Source organism: Neomonachus schauinslandi, chromosome 13, assembly GCF_002201575.2.
Source record: "Neomonachus schauinslandi chromosome 13, ASM220157v2, whole genome shotgun sequence".
NCBI lineage: Eukaryota > Metazoa > Chordata > Mammalia > Carnivora > Phocidae > Neomonachus > Neomonachus schauinslandi.
Window position 1 is genome coordinate 29,478,309 of NC_058415.1, and position 8,196 is coordinate 29,486,504.

Consider the following 8,196-nt stretch of genomic DNA (forward strand, 5'->3'; position numbering starts at 1 on the left):
GTGAAGGGAAAAATCAAAGAAAACAGAAAGGTATACAGGGTGGTAGAATAAAAGCAAGATAAATAGAAAAAAACCCAAAAAGTAATTGAGTATTAATTGCAGAGTGAATAGCAAGGACAATTAAAATTACATAGCATCAATTATTTTATTATAGATCTTTCATGCTAATTTAGATCACAGCATATGATGGAGCTTCTGCATGAACCTTATTTTAAATCATACAGTTATTATTACATTTTGTCAAAAGCCCCTGAATTAATAAATAACTTACCCCTGATCACACTGCTTAGTATTGTCTCAGTAAATGTCAATGCCAGATATTAAGGGAGTGATTTTTATCACCACTGTATAATATAACACTAACAGATATTTCTTTAGCTAAATGTTTCACTTTTATATTCAACAGGTAGACTGGTTTGCTACTCAGTTTGTTTCTCCAGCCTGGGCTGTAAAAAAAACAGCATCCTCCGGGGAATCACTTTGCATTTAATCCAATATTACAGAGATGCCAAGACACAATTTCAGCGAGATCCACGCTTATTTGGGTAAACTCACTAATTCATGTGCTGTGTTAGCTAAATAGTAAAATATTCACTTAGTCGTTCTACTTACAAAGATAGTTAGATTTTATACTAAGAATTTCATCTGACTCCTATATAAAATTTCTGTAAAGATTAGATATCTATCATAGCAAAGATAATTAATATGCTGACCTCTCTGAGCTTCAAGTTGTGTAGCACTCTAAGCCATTGACACTCTTGTTTATCCTGAGAACATACATAATACTTAGAAACAGATAATTGATATTGTAAGACCAACTGCCTATGTCTTAAGGGTGATAATCATTATTTTCTTAGCATTTTATTTAGTAACAGGCCAATGGTATTCTTTGTAAAGAGTGCTCATTCATTCTTGAGCTTAGCTCTCTATCTTTGAGAATTCCTTTTAGAGCCTTTTAAAAATATTATAAGAGGAACTTCTATTATAAATGCTTAAATAATTTTTGGTTTCTTCAACTTTTTATTATGAATATTTTTAAGCATATTGGAAGTTTGAAAGAAAAATACAACAAACACTCATCTCACTCATATAACTTATCATCTAGATTCAACAGTTAACATTTTGCAATATAGGCTTGAGTGCATTTTGCTTGTATGTTTGCTGAATCCATTTCAAAATAAGTTGCAGACTTCATGATACTCTTCCCTAAATATTTCAGCTGCATCTCCTAAAAATGGCATTCCACTTCATGATTACATCATTAACACAACTCAAGAAAATTAACAGTAATTGTATAGTATTATTCAATACCCAGACCATATACCAATTTCTTCATTTGTTGCCCAAATATATTTTATGTAATATATTGTATTTTATGGTTTTAAACTCTTTTAATTTAGAACAGAGTTCTCCCCAGTACTCCCCACCCTTTAACACACATTTTCTTTTCTTTGGCATTGAACTTTTAAAGTGTCCAGGCCAGTTGTTTTGTGCAATGTTCTACAGTCCAGATCCGTTTGATTACTTCTTCCTAGTGTTATTTAACTTGTTTATCTCTCCTGTGTATTTCTTGTGAATTGTGAGTCTTTAGATCCATCTTAAACATTTTATCTGAGCTATAGCCATTTAGGTTGGCTTTTTTTTTTTTTTTAATCGTTGCTTGTACATAGGACCTGGCTTTACTCAATAGACTAAAGGCTTTCTGATTTCATAAAATATAAGTGGCATTAAGTAAGATGTCTTTCCAATGCTTTATAATTTCTTAAAGCAAATTATATACCACACATTTGCTAGTTGAATCATGTCATTCATATTTAACCTCTTTGCATTCTTGTAAGTCATCCAAACATTTTCATTGAGAATGAAAATTAGTCTTTTCCTGTCAGTGTGCCATCTTTTTTTTTTCTCAGTAATCTGTTTGTGACTTTTAATTATATATACTTTTCTGTACTGATAGGCAGTAGGTCCTAGAATTATCTAGACTGCAGGTTATCTGCTTCTGGAGTAATAATATATAATGTGAATATATAAAAATAATGCGATTTATAAAAATAACTATTTAGTGCACCAACTAAGTGTGAGGGAAAGCTCTATGCTACATCTATAACATATAATGACTAACATGAAGTCTCTAAAGAATTGTGACTTTTTTTTTTTTTAAAGATTTTATTGATTTATTTGACAGAGACAGCGAGAGCAGGAACACAAGCAGGGGGAGTGGGAGAGGGAGAAGCAGGCTTCCCGCTGAGCAGGGAGCCCGATGTGGGACTCGATCCCAGGACCCTGGGATCATGACCTGAGCCGAAGGCAACCGCTTAACGACTGAGCCACCCAGGTGCCCAAGAATTGTGACATTTTTAATTAATCCAAGCTATGAGTATCTGGAAAACTTCTGTCTGAAAAGTTTCAGAGTGACTGTGCATTAAACTAATTACAAACCTTATTACAATTGATAAGTTAGTTCTTTAAGGTCTTCTCAAGATAAGATGAAAGCTGAATCTTTATGACTGATGTGACTATTTATGTACAATACCTGTTTTAGGGCAACATTTCAGTCTTTTCAAAATTTACTTCTTAACTAGCTACTGAGGGGGAAATTAGCCTTTTATAGATAAATATTTATATTGCTGGTCCAGAGGGCATAAATTCAATTATAAAAAGACACAGTAAAATGTACAATATGAATTACTATACAGTATCTTGCATCTGAAAATCATATATATGTAGAAAAGAATTAAAACCAGAAAAGATGTTTTTATCCACTCAATTAGTCATTTAAGTTGAGAATTAAATAGACAGCTGATACGACCTTGAGGTATATTATCTGATGGTAGAGGAGGGCAATATTTTAAAAATCAGTTTATTAAAAGTTAATTTACCAAAAATTAATTTTAATTGATGTTCTTCTTGAATATATTTGCCCACTAGAAATAAATTATTCTTGTACATGTTCAAATGATTCAACAAGGGGCGCCTGGGTGGCTCAATTGGTTAAGCGACTGCCTTCGGCTCAGGTCATGATGCTGGAGTCCCGGGATCGAGTCCCACGTCCGGCTCCCTGCTCAGCAGGGAGTCTGCCTCTCTCTCTGACCCTCCCCCCTCTCATGCTCTCTATCTCATTCTCTCTCTCAAATAAATAAATAAAATCTTTAAAAAAAATGATTAAACAAATATTTATTGAGTGCCTATGTCCAAAGTGTTGTATGTGTTGTGCCCATAACACGGAGCATCAATAACAAGAAGTCACTGCTCTCTGGTGTTTAAAGGAGATGGACAATGAATACATAAAACATATAAAATATAATATCAGGGGCGCCTGGGTGGCTCAGTTGGTTAAGCGACTGCCTTCGGCTCAGGTCATGATCCTGGAGTCCCGGGATCGAGTCCCGAATCGGGCTCCCTGCTCGGCAGGGAGTCTGCTTCTCCCTCTGACCCTCCCCCCTCTCATGTGCTTGCTCTCTCTCATTCTCTCTCTCTCAAATAAATAAATAAAATCTGTAAAAAAAAATAATATCAGATAGTGATAAGTGCTATAAAGTCCCACCTGTATCTCCTCTTCCTTTCTTTCCTGATTAGATATTAATAGTCTGGATCTGGTATCCATCCCCTGGCAAACAGCCAAGAAAGCCAAGAAAGTGACACTGCTAAAGGCACGTAAGGATCCATGGTCCTTACCCTGGATGAGTTATGGGGGTGCTCTTTTTAAATATAAATAGATGGATTCAGTGAAGCATTTGACAAAGTGGCATTTCAACAGAAATCAGAATATACTTGGAATGTGAGCCATGAGAATATCTGGGGGAAGAATAGTCAGGGTGAAGGAATAGTAAATACAAAGAATCTAAGGACAAATTCCTTGATCAATACTTATTAAAAAGTCTAGACTAGAAGAAAATGATCATAAGTACACTAGACTGCCTATAACCTCACTTGCTACAAGTTGAATATTCCTTAAAATGATTCCATGAATACATATATTCATGAATACGTGTATTCAATATAATCAACGTATTTTTGAATGTCAAGTGATCTTACCACTATTTCTCCCTTTATTTCGACCTTTGTATCCTATCATTGGGCTTAAAAACTTTTGCCATATAGATCTTGCATATTATTTTAAAAGTTTATTACCAGACACTAGCTTAGTTTCTATTACATTTTCTAGATGCTCATTGCTGGTACAGAGAAATGTTACTGACTTCTAAAAATTGACCTTGTGCCCAGCATCTTTGCTAAAAGTCCTGATTTGCTTTACCTTCTTGACCTGTATAATATCTATATATAATGTTGCTCTTTGCCTTTTATAATATTTTGCCTTGAGTTCTCTTCTGATAGACAGTAAGAGCGGTATGTTTGTCCTTTGTATGATTGTTGTTTATATTTCCCTAATATATTTTTTCAATGCTTTTAAATTCCACCTTTCTGTATATTTCTGTTTTAGATATCTCTTATTTTTACTTAGCATTTTGTTTTGTAATCCAATAGGCGTACCTTTTACATTTACTGTAATTGCTGTATAACAGGATTTATTTCTGCATTTCATACTTCCTCTTTGTATTCTTTCCTTCTTCCAAACAGATAAAAATTTCTTCTGCTGGTTTGAAATTTACATTCTAACTTTACTCTTCTAATGGGTTATCCCTAACTTATTAAGACCTACTGTTACACTTTTTCTTATTTTTCTGGTTCCTAAGTTTATTAGTATCTATACCTTTCCTCGAACAATACAAATCATTTAGTATTTTCTCATCTCTTTCCAGCTCCTCTCTGAAATGTTTTAGTTTACATCATCCAGAATTTCAGTTTTGGATTGTTATGCTTTTTTCCTCCATTTTTATCCTCTTTTTTTTCCTTTTCATTCTTTATTTTTTGTCCTAACATTTTTAGGCAATAACAAATTTTAAAAAGTTACTTGCTCACTCTTTCTTCCCATATCTATATAACATCATACTGAATTTATTTCTCTTCTTGGAGTTCTTCCAGAAGTTTTTATATATATTTTAATTGTGGTAAAATATACATGACATAAAATTTACCATTTTAACCATTTTTATTTTTAGTTGTGATAAAGTACACATAACACAAAATTTACCAGGTAACCATTTTTAAGTGTGTTAAGTACATTCTAATTTTTGTGCAACCATCTCTACTCTCCCACTCAGGAACACTTTTCATCTTCTCAAACTGAATCTTAGACAGTAAGTTCCCATCCCCGCCTCCCTCCAGCCCCTGTCAAACACTATTCTACTTTCTGTCTCTATAGATTTGGCTACTTTAGGTGTCTCACCTAAGTGGAATCATATACTATTTGTTCTTTTGTGTCTGGCTTATTTCATTTAGCATAATGTCTTCAAAGTTCATCCATGTTACAGCATGTGTCAGAATTCCCTTCCTTTTTAAGGCCGAATAATGCCCATGGTATATATACCACATTTTGTTTATCCATTCATGCAATGATGGACACTTGAATTGCTTCACCTTCTGGCTATTGTGAATGATGTTGCCATGAACATGACTATACAAATATCTGAGTCTGTACTTTTAATTCCTTTGGGTAGATACACAGAACTGGAATTGCTGGATCTATGATAATTCTAGAATCTAAAGTCTAGAATCTCACGATAATTCTATGTTTAAGCTTTTGAGGAAGTGATAAACTGTTTTACATAGCATCTGCCCCATTTTACATCTATATTCTCACCACCAATGCACAGGCTTCCAATTTTTCTACATCCTAACACTTGATGTTTTCTAGGTTTTTTGTTTGTTTGTTTTTAATAGCCATTCTAATGGGTGTAATGTGAGGTAGCTCATTGTGGTTTTGACTTGCCTTTCCCTAATGATTAGTGATGTTGAACATCTTTTCATGTATTTACTGGCCATTTGCATACTGTCTTTGGGGAAATATCTACCAAAATCTTTTGCCCTTTTTTGAATTGGGTTGTTTTCAGATTGTTCATTGCTTGTGTATATATATGCAACTGATATTGCATTTTGACTTTGTATCCTGCTACTTTGCTGAATTCATTTTTAGTTGTTGTTGTTGTTGCTATTGTTGCTGTTGTTGTTTTTAAGTAAACTCTCTGCCCAGCGTGGAGTCTAATGCGGGGCTTGAACTCACCACCTTGAAATCAAGACCTGAGCTGAGATCAAGAGTTGGATGCTCAAACGAATGAGGCACCCAGGCACCCCTTCGTTTATTAGTTCTAACAGCTTTTTTGAGTGTGTGTGTAGTCTTTAGGATTTTCTACATATAAGATTATATCATCTGCAAACAGAGATAATCTTACTTCTTCCTTTCCAATTTGGATCACTTTATTTCTTTTTCATGCCTAATTCCTCTGGCTAGGACTTCCAGCACTATGTTAAATTTCTATTTAACATAGTAGACATACTTGACTTGTTCCTGATCTTAGAGGAAAAGCACTCAGTCTTTCACCATTAAGTATGATTTTTGGTGTAGGTTTTCCATAAATGGGCTTTATTATGTTAAAGTAGTTTCTTTCTGTCCCTAGCTTGTTGAGTGTTTTTCACCATAAAAGGTATTGAATTTTGTCAAATGCTTTTCTGCGTCAATTGATCATGTTTTGTTTTATTTTTTCCTTCATTCTGTTTATATGGTGTACTACATTGATTTTTGTATGTTGAACCATCCTTGCACCCAGGAATAAATCCCATTTAACCATAGTGTATAATCCTTTGAATATGTTGTTGAATTTGAGGGGTGCCTGGGTGGCTCAGTCAGTTGGGCAGCCGACTCTTGATGTCAGCTCCAGTCATGATCTAGGGTCCTGGGATGGAGCCACGTGTCAGACTCTGCACTCAGTGGGGAATCTGCTTCAGGATTCTCTCTCTTCCTCTGCTCCTTCCCCTGCTCATTCGCTCTCTTGAAAATAAATAAATCAATCTTTAAAAAATATGCCATTGAAATGGTTTGCTAGTACTTTGTTGAGGACTTTATTCATAAGAAATATTGATAGTTTTCTTAGTTTAATGTAGTTCAGGATAATGCTGGCCTCATAAAACGAGTTAGGAAGTGTTCCTCCTCTTCAAAATTTTGGAAGTGTTTGAGAAGGATTGGTACTAATTCTTCTTTAAATATTTCGTAGAATTCACCAGTGAAGCCATCTGGTCCTGGGTTTTTGTTTGATGACACCTGTGTTTTCAGATTCAATCTCCTTACTAGTAAAAGGTCTATTCAGATTTTCTACTTCTTCATGATTCAGTCTTGGTAGGGTGTAGGTGTCTTGGAATTTGTCCATTTCATCTAGGTTATTGAATTTGTTGGTGTACAGTTGTTTATAGTACTCTCTTAAAATTCTTTTTATTTCTATAACATCAGTAGTAATATCTTTTCATTTCTGATTTTAGTTATTTCAGTCTTCTTTTTTTAGTCAAAATAAGCTAAATGTCAATTTTGTTGATTTTTTTTTTTAAAGAACTAACTCTTGGTTTCATTTTCTCTATTGTTTTTCTATTCTCTATATCTGCTCTAATCTTTGTTACTTCCTTCCTTTTGCTGGCTTTGGGTTTAATTTGTTCTTCTTGTTTTAGTTCCTTAAATTGTAAAGTTAGGCTGTTGATTTGAGATCTCTCGTCTTTAATATGTTTACAGCGATAAACTTCCTCCTTGGCACTACTTTTGCTGCAGCCCATAAGTTTATGTTGTGTTTTTATTTTCCTTTATCTCAAGATATTTTCAATTTCTCTTATGATTTCTTCTTTGACCTATGGGTTATGTAAGAGTTTGTTGTTTAACGTCTATACATTTATGAATTTTATAGTTTCCCCTCCTGGTGTTGATTTCTTGTTTCATTTCATTATGATTGGAAAAGACACTTTGTATGGTTTCAGTCTTTTAAAAATTTATTAAGACTTCTTTTGTGGCCTAATAACATATGGTCTATCCTGGAGAATATTCCTTGTGTACTTGAGAAAAATGTGTATTATGCTGTTGCTGGAAGGAGAGTTCTATATATGTCTGTTAGGTCCAATTTGTCCACAGTGCTGTTCAAGTGCACTCTTTTCTTATTGATTTTCCATCTGGTTGTTTTATCCATTATTGAAAGTGGTGTCCTAAAGTCCCCTACTATTATTGTGCTCAAGAGTTGTTTTTTTCTTATTTAAAGAGGGTGTTTGTGTAGCAAAGTTTCTGAGGCCTTAAATGGTAGAGGGTTTTTTTATTTTTTTTTATTG